The following is a 21139-nucleotide window of genomic DNA, read 5'->3' on the forward strand; positions in this document are numbered from 1 at the left end:
TGCCTCAGACACCACTCTAAACTCGTGTATCCTCTGATAAATTACAGGGATGTTACACATATCTCGTACTGTATTTTCTTTTCTTTTCTTTTCTTTTTTTTTCTGGTTGGTGGTTAGTTTTTATCCAACATAATGAACAGTCTGATGTCCCTGGAGAGACGACGGGGATCAAAACTCTGTTGGCCTCCCACAGGACTTCCTTTAATGTCTTTGTGTGCACGTGGATTTGATATCCTCCCCTCCTTTAGATCAGATCCCACTGCATCCATTAGGCACAGAAGGCGGTTAATATGTCTCTACAGAGGGAGGAGACCCCCAGATAAAGGTCCACACCGACTTATTATGATCCTCACTCCAGACCTGCTGCCAGTCGGCTTTCTTCTTCAGGAAACTGCTCTATTATCCATTTAACTTTTTTGATACATCAGTATTTCTGTTTGGAGCTCTTGAAAAAATCATGTAAAGTTGTAATCACTGTGAGAATGTTTACACAATCTTTTGATTAATTGTGATTAATTGTCATTAATCATATTTGTCATTAGTCATGATTCGCCATGATTAATTTAGATAAATCGACATTCCTAAATATCACGAGAAAACTATTTTTCTTTGTATTCCTGAAAGAGTAATGTAAATAACAGGATGTAGATGTACAGTATGTGTTCCACACCTGCTTTATTTGTGATTTAACCAAGTTATGGGATTATCAATCTGGAAAAATGTCGGAAAAAAATACAATAGTAATACTCAAAAAAAACTCTAGCTTCTTAGAGTTGGTGGAGTTTAGTCTTTACTGTGCATCTTAACGGTGGTTTGAGATCACAGCCAGTTTCTTTGGTGAAGCTGTTGTTCTCAACAATACTAATCAGTCTCTCACACATTTGACAATTGTGTCTGTCAGCTTTAGCTCGTCAGCTGTAGACTCACTTTTCTGACCCAAGCCAGGCGTTTAACCTGGAGTTTAAGTCTCCATAAACACATTAATGGTTTAAGTTTGAGGTTCTTGACACAAAAACATTTTCCCAGAATGTGTGTAAATGAACATCTGTTATTGGATAACCAGTTCAACCCATGGGTTAAATACATAACCATTTAAATCTGATTAGACAAATTAGTTAACAAGATGGACATGTTCATTTTTACAGCCATGGTTTTCACAACATTTAGCTCGAGCTAGGTTTGCTTTTAGTCATGTATCACGTTATCTATTTGTTGCCAACCTTTGAGCATTTCTCCTGTGATTCCACCTTTGTTCAGCCTTTTATGTTTCTTTTGTCGTTCTTATAAAAATAACCTCAAAAGAGCCTTTACCATTTTGAGGTTAAGGACACATTTATGAAGCTGAAAGTCAGAAGGCCAAAGCTGTGTATATGTGATCATGGGTGTTTGGGTGAGCTTTAATAAGGGAACAGGATCTCCTGAAGGAGCAGCAGCACTATTGTTAAAACCTGGAGTTTTTTGACTGACAGGCGAGCTCTGGAGTTTTCTTAAGAAGGTGGTGACCTGGGCCAAATATGGGCGACTTCAGCTAAAGGAAATCACACTTTCTCCTACAAGATCTCAATCTGACGCAGCCTACTGCCTAGTACAACAAAGCAACTGTTGATAATGGGAGTGGACCTCGTTGTTCTGCACCGGTCCGGCCCGGTTCCGAATTGTACGCCTGGTTAGACTGATAAGCTGCTGGAAACAAGATCGTGACCAAGAGATGGAAAACCGCTAAATGAAATGTTCTCTGTTGTAAAGAAAAGGACTTGTTCCAGGAAGGAAGGGTGAGTCACTGAAGGTGTGGTGCGGGGGCAGCTACTCCAAAAGGGTTCTTCATCCAAGGATTAGCTAAAGTAAAATGTAGGAACAGGAGATAAGAATTGTAGGAGGGGAAAAAAACAAATGGAATGGATGGATAGTCTAATTCCTGTTGCTTTCAACACATCTTTTCAAAACTCTAAGTTTTTAATAAACTACTCTCTTTATCGGTCTCAACAGCAGATCACCTGCCTCAATCTTAGCCTACCTAGTCAATCCACCATTAGTGTCACACCAGACTTCCTCAAGTCCTTGTTCACTCCATCTTTTACTTTTAGTAATATTTTGTCCTGCATCACCACAGTACAAAACAATCTCAGGAGTGGCAGATGAGTACACAAAGGTGGTGGTGGAGCAGATGCATTATATAAAAATAGCTTTAAAAAACACATTTACATATTTGGTTTCTTAATATTTTGTCAAACATATTCCTCTCCATTGGCATAAAGATGATTTCTCTTCAATTTTGCAGTTGCTTTTGATTTTTTTTAGTCTACACTTCTGTAATTGATTATCCTACAGCATATTGAATTGTTGTGAAGCCTGACATACACACATTGAAGACATCCATGTTGTCTGGGGTTAATTGTTGGTCTAGGTTGAGATTACATTAGAATTCATGTAAAGTCAATTTCAAGAAACTACTCAGGTATATGAACCACGGGTATTCTGTCCAGAGCTGGGGCTAATTCCTAACCCTGACCTGGAACTTTATCCTCCCTGTGTCTAAGCAGACGGAGGAGGGTGAGTGTGAGTCGACCACTATCGACTACAGCCTAATTACAGAGGCCTAACTGTGGGACACACAGACAGGAGACATGTCTGGACATGTGGACTGAGTGCAGCACTTAGAGGCCCCCTGATACACACAAGCGCGCACACACACCATCTTGAATGGTATAGGTTTTGTAGTTGATTTAAGTGTTTTTAGTTTATTTCTGGAAGTGGTTTTAAATCATATTAAAGAAAACAATTGAAACAATAATAAGAGGAAAATTAATTGACTATTTTTTCTAACCTCTGACAGTTCAACCTTAACACAGCTAAACTTGTTCCTCGACTACACCGAGAATGACAGTCATTGTCAGAATACTGTAAGACGGTCCCAGAAATGAGACTTGTGAGCCGATGTGGTTACCATTTTATGGCTAAGGTCGTTTTTAGTCCACACGGACACAGTAGCTGCTGATCTATGCTGCCTCCTGTGGCCAGACTCTGTCACTGAGGTGAATACCAAAAAAACATTTTGAACATTGGAGTTACATAACAACACATCTGTCAACATCTGCTATGTGGTGTGGTGTTAATTAGATGAAGGATATTGGACTAGAAAGTTCGGAGAGAAGCAAACATATGTTTCTCTACAAGAGGGCAAACTGTCCACTACAGTCCTCATAATTGAACCGCTGCTTGACAGGCGTGCACATGTGAGCATGTCCGTGCACTTGCATACAGCCCAGCTGCTTCACATTGGCCGGACATAGATGAACGGTTTCTGACAGACACTTCAAACCCCTCCTGAACCTTCTCCACCGTGTGGCCTCGCTGATAATGGGAACATGATCGTAGGGAGAGCGGGCAGCGGGTGGTACTGAGGGGAGGAAGAGGAGGAGGTGGTGGTGGAGGTACGTGGTCCGTCTTTTGTGAGAAACTCTTCAAAGCACTGGCCTCTCCTATTTGGCCACTGGAGCTCTTTGTAACGGTATCCTCCACTGTCATTTTGCCCCTTTTATTTTTAGGCAGGGCTATTATTGCTCCCAGACCCCTCACATACCCTCGGGCTTTGTCTGCAGGGACGGGGTCAGGTTTTACTTTTTTTTTCCCTTCACCACGTTCACAACTGTCTTTTCTTCCTCTCCTATGTACAGAGGGATGGATAATTTCAGGTCTCAATGGGACCAGAACAGGAATTTTCCTCTGTCCAATGTCCTGAGGTTGGAATCATTTTCATTTATCTACCAGGAGGTTGAGGGTTTGATCCCAGATTTGATCCCTGCTGTATGTGTATAATAAACTCCAAGTATCAACAACATTTCCACATCAAAATCTGACTCAGCAATTTATTACTATGATTGATTCCTATGAAGACATTCAGAACATATGGAGGACAGTCTAGTAAATGTTCAGCCAGGGACAAAGCTCCACAGCACTGTGTCACTGCATTTATATGAAAGACAGCATGGTTCTCTGAACACTTGTCATTCCTGATCTGGAGCCAAACGTTTTTAAGACTGTTTCATCCTAATCCTCATCTGTGCCAGACACCTTGATCGAACTTTTGTCAAATGTGATGAAAGCTGGTTTGGAGTCAGCTCTGATCCATATGAGATGATGACACACAGACCTTAGATCTGCCAGGATTAGATCCAGACCTCAGTCCACAGCTGGGACTCTTACTATTCCATTATTTCTTCATCTCTCAGTGAAATTCCTAGAGACACATTGAAGAGGAAACAGGTGGAATGTTTTTGGATGAGGTTGTTTTTGGATTAAACAATGGCTGATGCTTTATCAAGACAAAGTTGTGCAGCTCCTTCTTCCTGTTGTCCTGTCTGAATCATCTCCAGCCTGTTTGTGTGAACACTTCCTGAGCTATGGTGCTTCAGCAGTACATTCCTCCCCCTCCTCTCTTCCCCTCCGCATCATCAACCTGCTCCCCCTGTAATTTCTGACACGAGCAGATGAATAATAGATCAGAGGCTTTAGCTGCCCTGTAACTCTACCCCCGGTGGCAGGACAGGAGGCAGGCCAGCATCTCTGGCCAGCACAGGCCACGTGACCATTCACTCTGACCGCTGAGGAGTGAAAAGCTTCGTTATGACCAACATATGGCTGATATGAAACTAACCACAGGCCTCTGCCCACAACTGTGTCCTGGGTGATCATCCAGCTGCTCTGGTGAGCACAGCTGTAGAGGCTGAGAGACCACAGGCTGTTCAAGAGAGCACTCAGACCGAGAATAAGAAAGTGACACAGACATCTGGTTTGTGGAGAGGAGCCAAGGAAGTACTGGGGTGTGAATAGGTCTTCTGTCACGCCTTGTTTTTTAACATAAAATATTTTCAATTTTATTTGCAGGTACGTACATCTCACCAAGCTTCCTATAAAACATTTCCAAGGTGCTTCACAGACATTGTTTGTTTCTTGACCCCCAGCTTATTACAAACAGAGAAGATAATGATATGATCCAGGTTTAGTGAAGTTCAATCCTGCTCTAACATTATTCCTTGAGTATTTTTCCACACGATCCAGTTCCCATGAGTTTGACATTATTATACTGCTGAAAAGTCAAGAAGTCATTGTCAAGAAAGTTTCTTCAGAAGAAACCAAACTTCTCAATGATTATATTCCAGGACTTTTGACAAGCTCCCTAACACTGATAGCTGAAATGCAGTCCCAAACTATTCCAGAGCCTCCTCCATTTGTTAAGTCATGGATGTGATTGGCCTTCTTTGTACGTGACGACTCAGTTTACAACTACAACCTTTGAACTTTACATTAATCACGCTTTGACACACTTCACCAATGATATCCAGTCTAAAGTTCAGGCAATGGTCTGCCACTACTTCATAATTGCTGGCACTGCTTCAGAATTGGGGCAGATGCACAATAGTGGTCTGAAGTGTTTCAAGCTGCTGGTCAGTGCTCAGTTAATCAAAAAACAACCATGCAATGAGAACAAATCACTTCATCAATATTCAATTAAATCTATACTCCCCAGAGTGTTAATATTAAAGTAGTATTAATCTACTGTGAGTATCGCAGAGGTGAGGATGACAGATCAGATTATAACTGCTTACAGATGAACTAGTATTAAATACTTTGTGAACCTTCCCAGTCAAAATGCATGCAGCTGAGTTTAAAAGTGTAACAGAGAGACACACCTTTTAATTAATTATCATATAATTGATATGTTGTATACAAAAGTAGAAATGTCGTGATTTTTTCACATCATAACATTTTCATGTTCAGCCGTTTAAACCCGTAAGTTTTTAGCTGTACAACTTAGCTTACCGCAGAACAGCACCGTCGTCAGCCACAGGGTCAGGTGAAGGCCGTGCCGTGGCTGCGTCTAAGCTGCCTGCTTTCTTTGTCTTTGTGTCTCTTTTCCGTTTCCTTTCACTCTCTTATCCCACGAGTAAATAATTACCAGCAACTTTATTTACCAACAACGGAAAATAACCGATAATTAACGTAATCGACAACTTCCGCCAAAGAGGCGGTGCATTTAAAAGTCTGATTGGACCCGCTCCCTGTCAATCAATAAGCTAACCAATCGGCCGCGGTTTATAGACCAGTGGTGAAGAAATAAACGCCTGAGGGTTGTTATAATTATGACCGGGCCACCTACCGGACCGCCGATTTTTAGACCAGTCAGACGAATAAATAAACCAACTGTGTCGCGTCCGCCTGCCCACTACCTGGGTTGAAGGGGGTGGACAGCAGCACCCCTTCCTCAATAATGTACGGGAAACAGGACCACGTTTTCAATGGGACTATAGACAGTCGGCTATATACGTCATGATGTCCTGAGAAATTGAAAATTAGTATGAATAATATTAATTTTAATATGAAAATTAACGTGAAGTTAAACAGTCAACAGTTGTTCCTTTAATTTATTTAATTAATTGTGTATATATATTTATGTATATATATTTGTATGTGTGTATATATATATACATATATACATACATATACATCTCTCTTTCTCTGTGTGTGTATGTGTGTGCTAAATATAAATATCTCTTATTAACTCATAAGACAAGTGACAGAAATAGACTGGCAGGAAGAGCAGAGGTGGGGGAACAGAGCAGGAAGGGGCTGGGGGGGCTGGGCTGACCTGCTTTAAAAGAACCTAGCAGAAACATCGATGTATATACATTCATACATTTTTGATCTGATCTGACCCAGTTTCTATTAAGGCTTAGGACGGGCCTTTTGTGTACTATTACAACATTTGACCTACTGTTGTCTGAAGCTAAAGTGGTCTAGCCCTGTCCCACATCTATTAGGCTGCATGGACTGTAGACTGCATCCCAGTCAACAGGACAGGCCTACTAGAACTCTAGGCAGAAACATGATCTGAGCCTCCTTTTAAATAAAGAGTCGATGACAAGAGAATTGGACCTGATTCACACACTGACCAGGGGATAAAGAGGCACATGCTTGGATACTCACACAACAAATGCAACGAGCGCACACACACGCACACACACTCACTGACACACACACAGCTCCCTCTGTGGACAAGATCAGGTTTCCCCTCTGTGTCCAGTGGCTTATTAAACATTAAGCTCAACAGCTTCCCTACAGGAGGGGAGAAAACCCCACCACCACCACCACTACCATCACCCATTGCCTCCTCCTCCCCCAGCCTCCCCTCTCTCATTACAGCTGTTGAGGTATGAGACAACAGAAGCGCGGCCACAACAATAAGAACCCGGGGCCGTCAGCCAATGGCTGCACTGGCTGCAGCATTCTCCCGGTGACAGCAGGCAGACCTGGGAGGAACAGATAAGCTCTGTTCTTTCATTTCTCCAAACAGGAAATTTAGCTTTTCATGTGACGACAAACAGCACCCAGGTGAATAATGCACAGGTGTACAGGCACACATCATACACATACACACACATCTTAAATACCAATGCTAGCGTCATTCTATTACATACACCTGCACACAAACACAGATCAAATTGCATTTTACTATTATGTATATTGGACATGAAAATGTAACTTTTGTATTACTGTATTCATTTCTTACTGGAATAACTTTTAGCTAACTGTTTTATTAGATAACTTTGAAGCTATGCTAATTCAAGGCCAATTGGTTACTAGACAAATCTTCCTGGTTACTTTTAAATAGTTTTTAAGCCACTTTACTTACACATTTTGGCTATTTTAGCTTAAAGCTATTTTTCACATACTGTTCTGATAAAAAAAGGCTTTGTATGGTTTGTTTATAATATAATATGAGGACAATCCTTTTACAAAGTTTTAAAAATATGTTTATCATCATGACCTCAGCAGAATCCAGGTTTGATGTCAGTGTGTGTCAGACGATACTCACGTGTGGTTTGGTAGTTTGACACCTGACAACCGGAAACAAGCGTGTGTGCGTGTATTTGTGCGCATCCAAAGCCTGCCACTTTGACCTGGTCAACAGCGCCACCTGCTGACATCAGTAAAGGGCTGACCTTACATTTTAGATATCCGACGCTGTCTTCCTGTTTTATTTAGTAAATGTTTTGCAATATTGTTATATGTATGCACAGCTATTCTTTCCCATTAAAAAAGTATCTACGTTTCTTATTCCTTATATATTTGTGCATATATACATATTTATAATGTATATGTTGTGTATATATATAATCTATAAGTGTATCACTCTCCTTATGTATAATCTAAGTATTTCTAACCTTTCCACAAAACATACAATGAAAACAAACAATAATTTGTAATTTCTTTATCTTAAAGTTGCAGTGTTGTCTTCCTACCACTTAGCGGTGCTGTCTTACTATCTTTATACATTGTACACAGCACGGTGTAACTGTATTTGATAACTTAGAATTCCAGATAGGTTAGATGATTCTTGTTACATGGGTCATGTTCAAACAGACAGGACCTGGTCCACATCTGGTGTCCAGTATATGGTCCACGGTTTCCTAAGTCCATGGTATTATATTATATGTAATATATTAGAAAAATGGTTTAAAAAAACATCATTAAATACATGTATATATTCCACAACCTCATTTACTGGTGAAGTGCTAATGATGAAGCAGCTCAGCTATGGTTCTGGAACCTGATGAGGACCAGGCTGGTGGAGTTCTGGTCCTGAGGCAGAGCCAGATGAGAGCAGAGACCTGAACCTCATTAATCGTCTCCCGCGGTGCAGACTATTCTGCCAGTGTCAGTGGAGGCAGCAGAGTGGAAACAGAGGACATGTCTCCACAGGAGGAGGAAAACAGTGGCAAGAGCCAACACTGGAACTCAGCGCTAACTCCCTGAGTCTGTGTCGGTTACAATTATAAAGATTTACTGAAAAGGAATATTTAAAAAATCATTTAAATATATATATTTAAGATTGTTTTGGGAATATCCAGACAATATCAGACAAAAGACCCACGAGCAACTGTCTATCTGTCTGGAAAATTATACAGTCCACATCGTGTCTGTACAATGTGGGCCACATGTCAATCCTCAACCAAGTGTGGTGACAAAATGTTAAATGTAGTCAATTAGCATTATTATCCAGAAAAAAATTAATCTTGATGATTACTAGGCCAAAAATAGTTGTCACACGTGGAATGGCTGAATCTCTATTTCGCCTGTTGGCCCAGTGCGGCCAAACCCAGGATGTGTAGATTAACAGATTTTATTGGACTAAAATCTAGTCTGAGAACCAGATGTGGGCATCATCACCTGACAGAGAGACTAAGTCTGTATCCTTCACTGTTTGTTTGAGACACTAGTTCTCCGACCTTCAGTTCAGGAGTTGTCTGCCGTAAGAAAAGTGACATTAAAATGATTACTGCCACACTATCAAAGTTCACGTGGGATGTGAACCAAACCAGAGTGCCAGAATCGTTTATCCACACTGCAGCAGCGGCAGTGGCAGTGGCAGTGGCAGTGGGGGGCTCAGCACTTTGCTCAAGGGCACCTTGGCTGTAGTTAATGAAGTCAGGAGGAGGTAAATGCTGCTCTAAGCCTCAGACAGTAAACAGAGCAGTAAAACCTGATTCCCTGCATTTACATGTGTGTATTCTGCGTGGTGAACCACCTACAGTAAATATATGGCCACCGCAGCGCTGCAGAAACCATCGGTCCGACCTTGGTCTGCAGTTTAACTTAGATAAAGCAGTGCAGTAAACTCACATCGACATTAATAAGAGGAGGACAGAGAGAAGGAGACACGGAGGAGCCGCACAGTGTAGTACTACACAGTATAACACAGTACAACAAACTGAGCCAAGAACTCAGACCTGTACTAGGTTCTGTGTATCTGTGGAGCAGGGACGGTGACACAAACAGGTCACACTGAACTAATGAATGAGTAACAAGAGCGGAGCTCTTTACACTAAGGTGGATTCTTTTCTCAATGACAAAACTGCTGTAGTTTTTTGTGCTTTTGTCATGTCCTGATTTTTTTTTTCAGGGGCAATCATTATATTGGTATCTTTTCCAATTTGATTTGTATTAACTAGAAAAAAGTATTATGCTTTTTTCAATGCTTTGTCTGGTTATTTTAGGTTTTTTATCTTTACATTGCTGGATTTTGACATAACTAAACTATGGCTAATTATTATCCTAAAATATGAAGCAAACCATCAAAAGCTCAATGGATATTGTATTATAAATAACTCGTACATAAAAGGACAAATAAAATAAAACACAGCTAATAAAATCCAACTGTAAATATGTCTGCTTTCAGATCATTTTCAACAATGTTTGAAAACGTGACAGACGTAGGCCACGTTTTACTTATTTTAAAGTTTCAGCTCTACATTTGTTTATCCCAGTCTGTTATTATGGCTCGTCTTTTCGATCCAAGGCATTAAAACTCCCATCATTTAACCTCAGGGACAACGTCACATAATTCCAGGTCATTCTTTTCCGAGCTGACACTGTCGTCTGAGCCTGGTTTCACGTTCACAACAAACCAAAGCCGTTATTTAGTTTGTCCTTGTATTTTGCGAGCGATGCTTGTAAAAGTGTGAGTGCTGACTCTGACCCTGTCTGTCGGATCAATAAAAACAATTACGTTAAAGGTGTAAATCCTGCTGTGATGCAGGTGCTGCTCAGTCTGCCGCTGCCTTCAGGGACAGCGCGTATTTATCTGCTTTAATCACAGTTTTACTGCTGCGGTCCGGTCTGAGGAAGCTTTGCTGCGTCTGCTCAAAATGTATCACGTCATTAGACCAAACAGGAGGCCGTTCACTGTGATGGACACTGTTGTTAGTTTGTTGTTGAGTGGTCGACGCCATCGTCGGGTCTTTCAGCTCCATCACTCCCAGACGATCAGGCTGCCAGAGCTGATCACGAGGAACGACCGTGGACGAGCGATGGGTGTTTTGACAGATACGAACAACAGTGACGTAAAACTGACAGCCATCAAGTCAGTGATGCGGTCATTAATCCCTGCAGAACAGTTTAGTCCACGAACCATTATCGACGAGGAAATTCTCCCTGTGTCTTGACGGACATCCGTTAACTGAACAAATGAAGAAGACAGCGTCTGTCTGCTGGTGAAATTCTGTAGTAAAATCAATCTTTTTACCCAGAGCCTGATGATAATCCTCCTACCAACCACATTCACCTCGCAAAACCAACACTGCGTGACAACTTGCCATTATTGGATGGCGGTATTGACATTATTAGCAAAACTGAAAAACAAAATTACGAGAAAAAAAAGACCACATGTTAAAAAAAAACAGTCCATAAAAACCATCACAGCCCACACTCCCCACTGAATGTCTTAGGTATGGTATGGTTGTTACGCAATGCATCTACTAGGGGGCAGCACTGAGTTGAGAGTTACTTTGCAGGTCCGTGGCAGTTCCTAAAAATATTACATATATGTTGAGGGTGGAGGAGGTGGTGGTAATATTCTTGCTCAGATAGAGTTCCAAATCCAGGCAGAGCAGGAGGTGGTGATGGTCTGTGTGGTTTTTTCAGGAATTACATATTTTTATATATTTATGAAACTATTTGGTATCATCTAATTTGATGTTTGTTTCTTCTTTTCTTTTCTTTTTTTTTTGGCCTCTGTCCCTGTCATGACACTCCTGAACACAATAAACCCCCCTCATTGGCTCCCCCTTGTGTTCATAGTGCACAATATCCTTAGATGCACACTCTCTCTGCCACATGTGCCCCAGGAGTGATAATTCAGGTTCTTGCATAAATATGGCTGTGATTGTCCAATGTTTTAAAAAAGGATATGGCTGTGATTGTCCAATGTCCAATGTTTTAAAAAAGATGTTTCATAATGAAGTATTTACATCTTAATGAAAATTATCTTGTCTGTCGCAGTTTGTTTATTTGTTTGTCTGTCACAGTTTTGGAAGATTAAAAAAGGAAAGTTGTTTTTGGTAAGTTGGTTTTGTGTCAGGATCTCCGTGAACAGTCCTTTAGTCACGGATGTCCACTGATTTCTACCTGTAGCCTCCTACGCCTGTGGACCAACGAGCAGCAGGACCCCAAACCTGAAGTGACACAGTGACCATCTGGGAAGACAAACGTCTTGGCCTCTGATCCATGGATCAGAGCAGTAATGAAGAGGATTAAAAAGGAACGGCGCAGGTTCTTGTTGTCTCTGTGTCTGTTTTCTCTCCAGTGACACTTTTTTAATCTCTGTGTTCTTGTTGCAGTGAAGCTCGGAGCTTTACTAACCTCTACACTGGGATTTGACCTCAGAAATCAATCGTGGCTCGAGGCCTTCACTGGGATTTCCCTGGTCACATGATCTACTGAGAGACAGGCAGGTGCTGCATGTTTGTTCCTGTAGATTTTCTCTGCTTTGACGTCTGATCAGACGGGATCAACCCTGCCCTGATGTTCTTTTGTGTGTGTGTGTGTGTGTGTTCATAAGGAAGATTACTGTGTTTGTACAAAACAAATAAAGTTTGATTGAAAGTTGTGACAGATTCATTCAGGCAGTATTCAGCCCTGGCTATGAGCTGTCAACACAGACTCAGCTGTGTGTGTGTATGTGTGAGTGGGTGTGTGTGTGTGTGTGTGTGTGCATCACAGTGGGTCATAAATCGCCCCCTCAGGTCTTATTCATAACAGCAGCACGCTTCTTTCACACACACAAATACGAACACACACAAACGTAAAAGCTGCAAAGTGTGTGTGTTTGTGTCTGTGTCCACCCTCTGACCCCATCACCCGTCCTCCAGACACACACTTTCACCTTCTCTGACCCCAACTCCCCCGCCCTTTTCTTTCTGTTGATCTTCATTTAAGGGTTTCGGCTCTTTTGTCATTTATATTAAATGCTTTTCATTTTCACATATGTTCCTTTGGCTGCTGTGGGTTTGAGGCTGCAGCCGCACCGTTACAACCTCTAGAATCTTCAGACCTGAGAAGTGAGACACGTATGTGCAGAGTTTGGAGCAGAATACCTTAGAAACTACTTTAGAGTAGTTCAACTACAGCCAAAAGTATCCACTATAGCATATAAAATGTTGTTAAATTTCCAGTGTAAATGATCCAAAGAAACTCTTGGAGATGGAATACATGGAACATCGCCCCCTGGTCTAATGATGTGGTTTTGCGGTCTGCTGATGGTGGAGGCTGATGTTTGCATAAGTTTTGTTTGCTGACGTTCCTCTCGGGGGTTAATGACCCAGAATCCTTCATCTTCTAATCATGGCTCAGATGAAAAGAGACATTGTTTGTGTACATCTGCCTTCAAAGAGGAGACGGCGGGGCCTAATTTAGCAGCAGCAGCAGCAGCGGCGGCAGCAGCAGCAAGTCAAACAGTATGCAGATGAGGAGGCAGCTGAATTTAGCTGAATAGACCTTCATCTTCTTCTTCTTCCTCCTCCTCCTCCTGCTGCTCCTCTTCTGGTGGCTGAGGCAGCTGAGGCAGGTGCTGGGTCTCCTCCTCCTCCTCCTCCTTCTCCTCCTGCAGTGATCCTCTCCATTGTGGTTCCTCTTAGAAAGAATAAGGACAGCTGTTGTGTCTGCTGCTGTGTGTTGGCATGTGGCTCTTTTATAAAGTTAATGTTTATATAAAAGGCAGTAAAAGTGGCTCAGACGTCAGCTGTTTGTTTCTTCACCTCGCTCTCCGTCTCCTTGTTTTGCAGCTTCCCTCTTGTGTTTCTGTTTCATTTTGCTTTGCTTGCTCATATTAATTAAACACTTTTTTTTTCAGTTTACGGATATCATATCATGATTCCAGGTGTAATCGTGTTCAGAAAATGAGCAGCAAACCTAAATTAAAGAGTTAGTTTAACTTAAGATCAAATAAGAGTCAACTGTGTGTGTGAAGCCCACATATTTCATAAGTAGACACCAAGTGTGGGCCACAAGTTCACACAAAATTCATTTTGAGCCAACACGCTAATTTTTCCACACAGGTAAAAGAAAGAAGATGTATGAATGGAGATGTCAACAGGATAAGATCATGGTTGTGTGTAAACTGTCCAGGTACAGACACCAGGGCTAACCTTAGCAAAAGACACCATGATACAGACTCAAGAGCTAACATTAGCTACAACAGTCCAGGTACAGACACCAGAGCTATCGTGAGCAACAACCATCCTGGTACAGACAGTACAGTGTAGCTAGCCTACAATAGACCAGATGACATGGTTTGTGTATATGTATGTATATATATGTATATATATATATATATATATATATATATATATATAGTATAAACTAATGAAGCAGTGATGTATAATGTGATGGGACTGACTAATTACAAGTCTTCAACAAAACACCTCCACATTTGTTATTCCAGTCTAAGAAAAGAGACATGTGCAGAAGCAGACATTTAAAAAACATTCCCACAACGTTACCTTATCAGCTGTTGGTGCAGATTTGGGGCAACAATGAGGTCTTCATGGAGGGCTGATTTAATAAGCAGGGTGGAGGAGGGTCTAAGGAGGGTCAGGATGGTGGCCGCCACAGTGAAGGAGGATAAACAAAAGAATTCCTGGTGCCATTCCACTGAGGCCAACGTGGTCATTCCACTGAAGCAGTGGGGTGAACGCAGGCATCTGGGCTCTGGGTGGAGACAAAGAGACAGACTGTGGACTGGGGCCAACACACCAGGGACTGATCGGGGACACGGACACGCTTGTTAAACCTGAAGAAGAAAGAGAGGGGGAAACGATGGGATTAAACAGGGAACAATCCATTTCAAATTTGTGTGGAAACAAACAGTAATGAATACTAAAGCAACAGGAGTCAATATTGTTATATCAGCAACCAACACAGGAGTTTGGTTTGACCACATGGACAAAAATGGCCTTAGGTTTTACTGTAACATCTCCACACCAGTGGTCAGGTGCAGGGACGGACCAGCAACCATGGATGGGAACATTTAAAACAGACACGTGTCTGTGGGTCCTATGTTGGGCCACACCAACTGCAGACATAAGATATACAGGATGTGGGCCACACCTCAGCCAATGGTAGCTCTCATCAGGCTCATTATTTGCCTAGTACTTTGAATGATGTTTGTGGCCCAGATCTGGGATTCCACAAATATCAGCCTGACTGTAGTTATGGGCCAGTAAGTGATTATGGGGTCAAATCTCAGGTGCAAGGAAATGTGTTTAATTTAATGCATGGTCAGCTTTTGTGTGGGACATAGTTCAGTTAGACCTTGAACTCAAGGTCAATGTAGCCCACATGCAAATTTGTCATTTGTGGCCCACACTGTATTCCCAGGTCCCACTCCTTCTGACTCAGTATTCATTTATTAATTTTATGTATGTCCACTGTGGACAGTGTGTCTCAGGTCAGGTAATGGACATGAGAAACTAATCTAGAACTATTCTGTCACACTGGGTTCTGTGTTCTTTCATTAAATACCATGGTTGAAAAGAAAACCAGAACTAAATGAAAAAGCTGTGAGTCTCTCTGATCTTTGAGCCTTCACCTCCTCTCCTCCACTCAGGTGGTCATTCATTTGGTCATTCATTCATTCATTCATGCATTCATTCATTCATTCTTATAAAGTGCATTCCTAAAACGTACCAGCAGTGTCCTTTGAATGAGTTACAACGGTGAAGAGGAGTGAGAGTGAGAAGTGGGTCAGAACAACTGGGTCCGACGTGACAGCCTGTTCTCTCCTCTCTTGATTTCCGCTGCAGCAGAAACACACTCTCCATTTAAAAAAAAACAACAACAACAACACTCAGTGAGCTGCAGCCTCATCTTCTTCACCCTGACAGATGAAGACTGACACAGTTTCTCTCAGCCCTTATCTCCAGACAGTTCCTCTCTCCCACTCACACGGAGACAAAAACCATCAGTTCCAAACTGTTTCTGCTTCGAGCCTCTTTGTTTTTAACCCATACTACATGTGTTCATGGAACTGAGGTTCAAACCCAGGTCAAACACGAGCAGGAAAATGTCCTTGGAATTTCCACAGTGACCCTCGGAACTCTCATTATTTTTCATCCTGTCTGTGAAGTGTGTACATTTCCTCAGTGTAAAATGGGCTGCCAGGCTCCATTAGCTGGCTGACCACACAGCTGTCACGTCAGTGTTGTTATGGAACATACGCTACCTTCAACATGTTGACCAACATGTTGGTCAACATGTTGGTCAGTTGCATGTCAGATTACAGATATTAAATTGTGGGTTTTTTTAAAAAAAATAAATAAAATGAATAGCTAGAGTTAAATTGTGGGTTTTTAAAAAAAAAAAAATGAATAGCTAGAAGAGGATCTGAGCTAGTGTTAGACAACAATAGATAGATACAAACACAAAATGTAGAAGGAATTTGGAGAGGGAAAAGATTTCTCCCAGATATATGATAGACAGACAGACAGAGAGGCGGGCAGACAGACAGCTAGGCAGACAGACAGACAGACAGACAGATAGATAGACAGATAGATAGATAGACAGACAGACAGACAGACAGATAGATAGACAGATAGATAGATAGACAGACAGACAGACAGACAGACAGACAGATAGATAGACAGATAGATAGATAGACAGACAGACAGACAGACAGATAGATAGACAGATAGATAGATAGACAGACAGACAGACAGACAGACAGATAGACAGACAGACAGACAGACAGACAGATAGATAGAATCCTCAAATCTGACAACTTCCAGGGACGGGGGTAAAAACCACAACAGAATGATCGCTTACATCCACTGAAAAGTATTCAACGTGATTCTCTGTGTTTGCTTTGAATACATAAATTAAAGGAAGCAAAAAAAAAAAGGAGAGAGTTATTAAGTACAACTTGCCCAAAATATTTAGACAATACAATTCATACAGTACTGCATGTTTACAAAACTCTGATGCTGTAGTTAAAGTGAGGATGGAGTTCAAAACAGCATTAGGCCAAAACACTGTCCTGACAACTTCTCTGGAAAACCAATGTTTGGTGGAAAATGTCTAAGTCAGGAAAATCTGTTTAGGCACGGGCCAGATGGTGTGTGTGTGTGTGTGTGTGTGTGTGTGTGAAGGCACGAGCTCCCTTCTACCCTCCTGCTCTGACAAAAAGGATGCCCCCCCATGGCCTCCGACAGATGTGTCAGTTAAACACCGATGGCCCCCAGATGAGACAAAGAGGAGACAGGAGGAGACAGAGCGGGGGGCTGACCGGACCTGACTGACCTCTGACCTCTGAAGTGTGTAGACAGAAACACACTTCATACATGGGCAGAAATAGAAACACTGGGCACAATCTGATTGGACAACAATGAAAACAAGCTGGAGAGAAGACGGGCAGCTGATCGGCCAATCAGAGCAGAGCGGATGTCAGACGTCCTGACGTCACTGAAGGTTCATTAAACTCATAAAACATTTAATGATGAAACACATGAATCACAGTCACTGTTTGTTTTGTACAGTGAGCCACAGCTGTGACTCAACTCATAAAAACTACAAGCGTCTGAGACAAGTCAGAAGATGAGTGAGGGCTGAGGGCCCAGGCCGGGGCAGGGAGGGGGGAGGGGGTTTCCCAACAGACAGTACAGGCTCAAAAGATGAAAGGCTCTGGTAGAACGTAGGTTAAAATGAAAACGTAATGTACAAAATGTTAGTGTTAAAGGTCTAGTAAGGCTTCTGTAGTTCAGAACTTTTAGTCTGTATGTTTTAGATGTTATTTCATGTACGTCTGTGTCTGTTTGGTGACTGTGAGTCTGTTCTGTTTAACTTCCCTGAGCACAGGGCCACCAGGATGCAGGCAACACCCGTCCTCACACACAGTGCACGGCTCTGCACGAGTATACGTGTGTGTGTGTGTGTGTTTGCCAGCTATAATTTTAGCATCTCTCTCACATGTCCATTCTTTTTTCCATAATTTATAGTAGGATTCATGAAAAGATGAGCCAGTTGTGACATTCGACCGTCTGACCGTCTGTTGTCTTCTGACTCTACTTCCTGTGTCCCAGCCTCTTTCTTCCATTCGAACCTACTTTAAGTGTCCTCACCCACTAACAAATGTTTGGACGAACCGACCTTGATGACTGTCCAATCAGAGCAGACTGCTGCAGGCTCTGAGAACTCACTGACTAAATGCTCCAGAATGAGACACTGTGTTTGTTTAAGGACAGTCTGCAGGTGAGGGGCTTCAAAAGACCTCGATGCTGAGAAGATCTTAGACAAGTTCAAGATAAAAGAACATGAAACACAGACACAAGACTGTGTGTGTGTGTGTGGTGTGTGGTTGAGTGTGTCACAGGTGGAATCACCTTGTGGTCAGGGCTGCGCCATGAGTCAACATGAGAACAGGGAAAGACGTGCTAGAGGGACAGAGTCATCACTCTGAGAGGAAAATAAATATGCCCTGACTCACATGTACACGTCTACACACACACACACACACACACATCTCAGGAATCTCCAAGTGTGTCAAGCTGTTCCACTCCAGTCCACCAGGTGGCAACAGAACAAAAAACTTTAGAAAATCAACACCAAGGTTCTGCTACTTCAACACTTTCTGACTGATTGGTTTATTTACTTGTAGCTTTTTCCAGACTAACCTAACTTTTAGCTATATCATTTATTATTTATTTTCTTTTTTTCTAGTTAGTCATGTTGCGACAAAGGTCAAGATATTTTTTTGTAAATTTCAGCTATTGACATTTTAAATAGTTAGTCCATATAAAATACATAGTCATAGTCATTTTACACAATACAGTCATCGAGGTTTTTTTTTTATAAAAAAGTAACTCTAGAATATTAGAGGTCGGTGTCTCCACCGCTCCCTGCCTCTGGTCTCAGTACACAGTACTTTCACCGTCTTTTGGAGCTCCTGTATCCAAGTTCGCACGCAACTCCTCCCTGGTGTGGTTTTAGGTCTGTCAGTCATGGCCTCCTTACCATTAGGCCGAGGCAGGTCTGACTCTTCAGTCAACTCCCAGGAGGAGCAGGTCGCTGCACGTCCACGCTCCTGACAGCAAATTAGAGACGATCAGAGGGTTGGTTTTTATAAGACGACTGATCCATTTTCATCTGCTGGATTAGACTCTGTCAGAACCCCTGCAGGCAAACATCTCCCAGTAATCAGGAGCTGAGTGGAAGGAGCAGAGAAAAAGGAGAGGCAGAAAATGACATTGTGCTGCAACCACATCTGAGGAGAGAAATAACAGAGCAGAGAAAGGCACGTCTCTGTGGAGTCACTAGTTAAGACGTTTCCAGGCAGATTGTTAGAAGGTTGTGTCGACAGATCCCCTGTGAGATGAAACCACACGGAGAACGACAAGCGTTCTGACATCGGTTCATTGTGAACAAACGTACACTTTTTTTCATCTGTGTTTCAGGAAAGTCCCTGCTCAACGCAGGAGAAAGTTGAATTATTAACCATTAACAAGAAGAAGGGTCAACAGCAGAGTGGGAAGCTTTGAAAGTTTAAATTTGTCTTGAAAACTTCCATAATGGAAGGTTGTTCTGCACTTTGTTAAATCAGCACTGGAGGTGACTGGAGGAGAAGCTGTTCCAAATGTCCCTCTAGGCTTCTGTAGAACACACAGCTGCAATGTCATCATCGTAGGACATGTTACTTCATATTCAAAATAGCTTTAACTAAAGGGAACACTGATCCAAAAAAAAAAAAACAACTAAAACTGGCTTTTTTAAAGGATCAGAAAAAGATCATCTGAATTGTAAAAAAGGCAGCATGACATACTGTATATCTATAATGTGACAATTTGGGAAAAAAGTTTGAAATGACTGTAATTAAAAGAGAAAGGTTATCCAAAAAAGTAGCTAAATATGAAAAAATTTAAATACATGTATATTAATTGGTCACAGAAAAACTGCTTATTTAAATTATTATTTGAAGTTGACACAGGGCCTGTATCTCCATGTCTGCTACTCTGTTCAACCATAAGGCTCATTTAGGACCAACTCTAGCTACACGTATGAATGGATTATGCAATCAGTTCATGCATAATTGTCCCCACGTATAAAACATAGCAGTACCACTAGAAATCCTGAAGGCGGTGTTGTACAGTGTAGCTGTCGTTTACCCATAAAAGGAACAGCAGGAAGAAGAAGAAGACAACGGCCTAATAACAACAACAGAAACGGTGGAACCAGGAAGAAGGATTCTCCGCACTCAGCACTGCCCCCTAGGCCATGTACTGTGTGGACAGTGAGGTTTCAAACAGATTTCAAACCTGTTTCAGTGGGTCAGTGTCAGTCTGAGCTGGGTTCTCTTCTCACTGCAGCCTCTTCTTCTCCGCTCAGTCTAATCAGTCCTGATAACAACATTAAGGATTCAGTTTTTCTAAGGAAGTGGGTTTGAGTGCAGAATTATTACTAACCCTCACTTAACCATCTGGGACAAATATTACAGAAAATGTTTTATTCCAATTAGATTCAATCTGAAGGTCTGATCTGCAGTGACTGGAGTGGGAAGAGGCTTAACATCAGGATGAGGAAGTCCACTGTGGTCACGTCTTTGGTTTGAGCCCTGCTCATGAATGAGCCGTGAGTGTGTGTGTGTGTGTGTGTGTGTAAGAGTGGGGGGATCAGTTAAGCAGATCGGACAGTGGTGTGCCAACTCTCTGCAGGCTGTCAGAATCTATCTATGTCTCTCTCTCTCTCTCTCTCTCTCTCTCTCACACACACACACACACACGTTTATGAATGATGGATGGCCTGGTGGAGGAGTGAGGGAGGATACATATTCATAAAGGTCTGCTGAAGCTCAAACCTCCTGCTGCTGCTGCTGCTGCTGCTGCTGCTGCTGCTGCTGCAGACACGGGACGTTCAGGGAAGGTCAGAGAAAAGCTGAGTCATGGTAAACTGACCACTCACTCACACACGCACACACACACACACACTCAAACACACTTTCCTGCACATATCTTCACACACAGAGACCCAGACAGAATCTATCGGCCAAAAACCCACATCCCACATCGATCCTCTCATCCCCCCCCCTCCTCCTCCTCCTCCTCCTCCTCCTCCTCTACATCACTATGCCTGTCTGCACAGCATGTGACACTTCCCATCTGTATCTTTCTATCCACACAGAGAGAAAGAGGGAGGGGGAGACAGAGAGAGAGAGAGAGAAACTGACACCCACATCACATCCTTGGAGGTGAAGGTGTATGAATAACTGACCATCATCCATGACTGACCCTTGTTATTGACCAGGGTTTGGTCAGCAGCT

The 21139-nt window shown here is 42.2% G+C and overlaps 1 protein-coding gene across 3 annotated transcripts in view; it reads right to left on the reverse strand.

Annotated features, from left to right (window-relative positions):
• Positions 1-6238, reverse strand: part of LOC103382808 (protein jagged-2) — a 57297-nt gene extending 51059 nt beyond the window's left edge. Inside the window, exon 1 of one of the 3 annotated variants that reach the window (XM_025055287.1) lies at positions 5821-6238. The gene's annotated coding sequence lies outside the window, so the exon portion shown is untranslated. The remainder of the gene's footprint in view (positions 1-5820) is intronic. The other 2 variants (XM_025055283.1, XM_008315732.3) reach the window with 2 other exon arrangements.
• Between the last annotated feature and the right edge of the window lie 14901 nt (positions 6239-21139).

This window comes from Cynoglossus semilaevis, chromosome 1, assembly GCF_000523025.1.
Source record: "Cynoglossus semilaevis isolate Cse_v1.0 chromosome 1, Cse_v1.0, whole genome shotgun sequence".
Lineage (NCBI taxonomy): Eukaryota > Metazoa > Chordata > Actinopteri > Pleuronectiformes > Cynoglossidae > Cynoglossus > Cynoglossus semilaevis.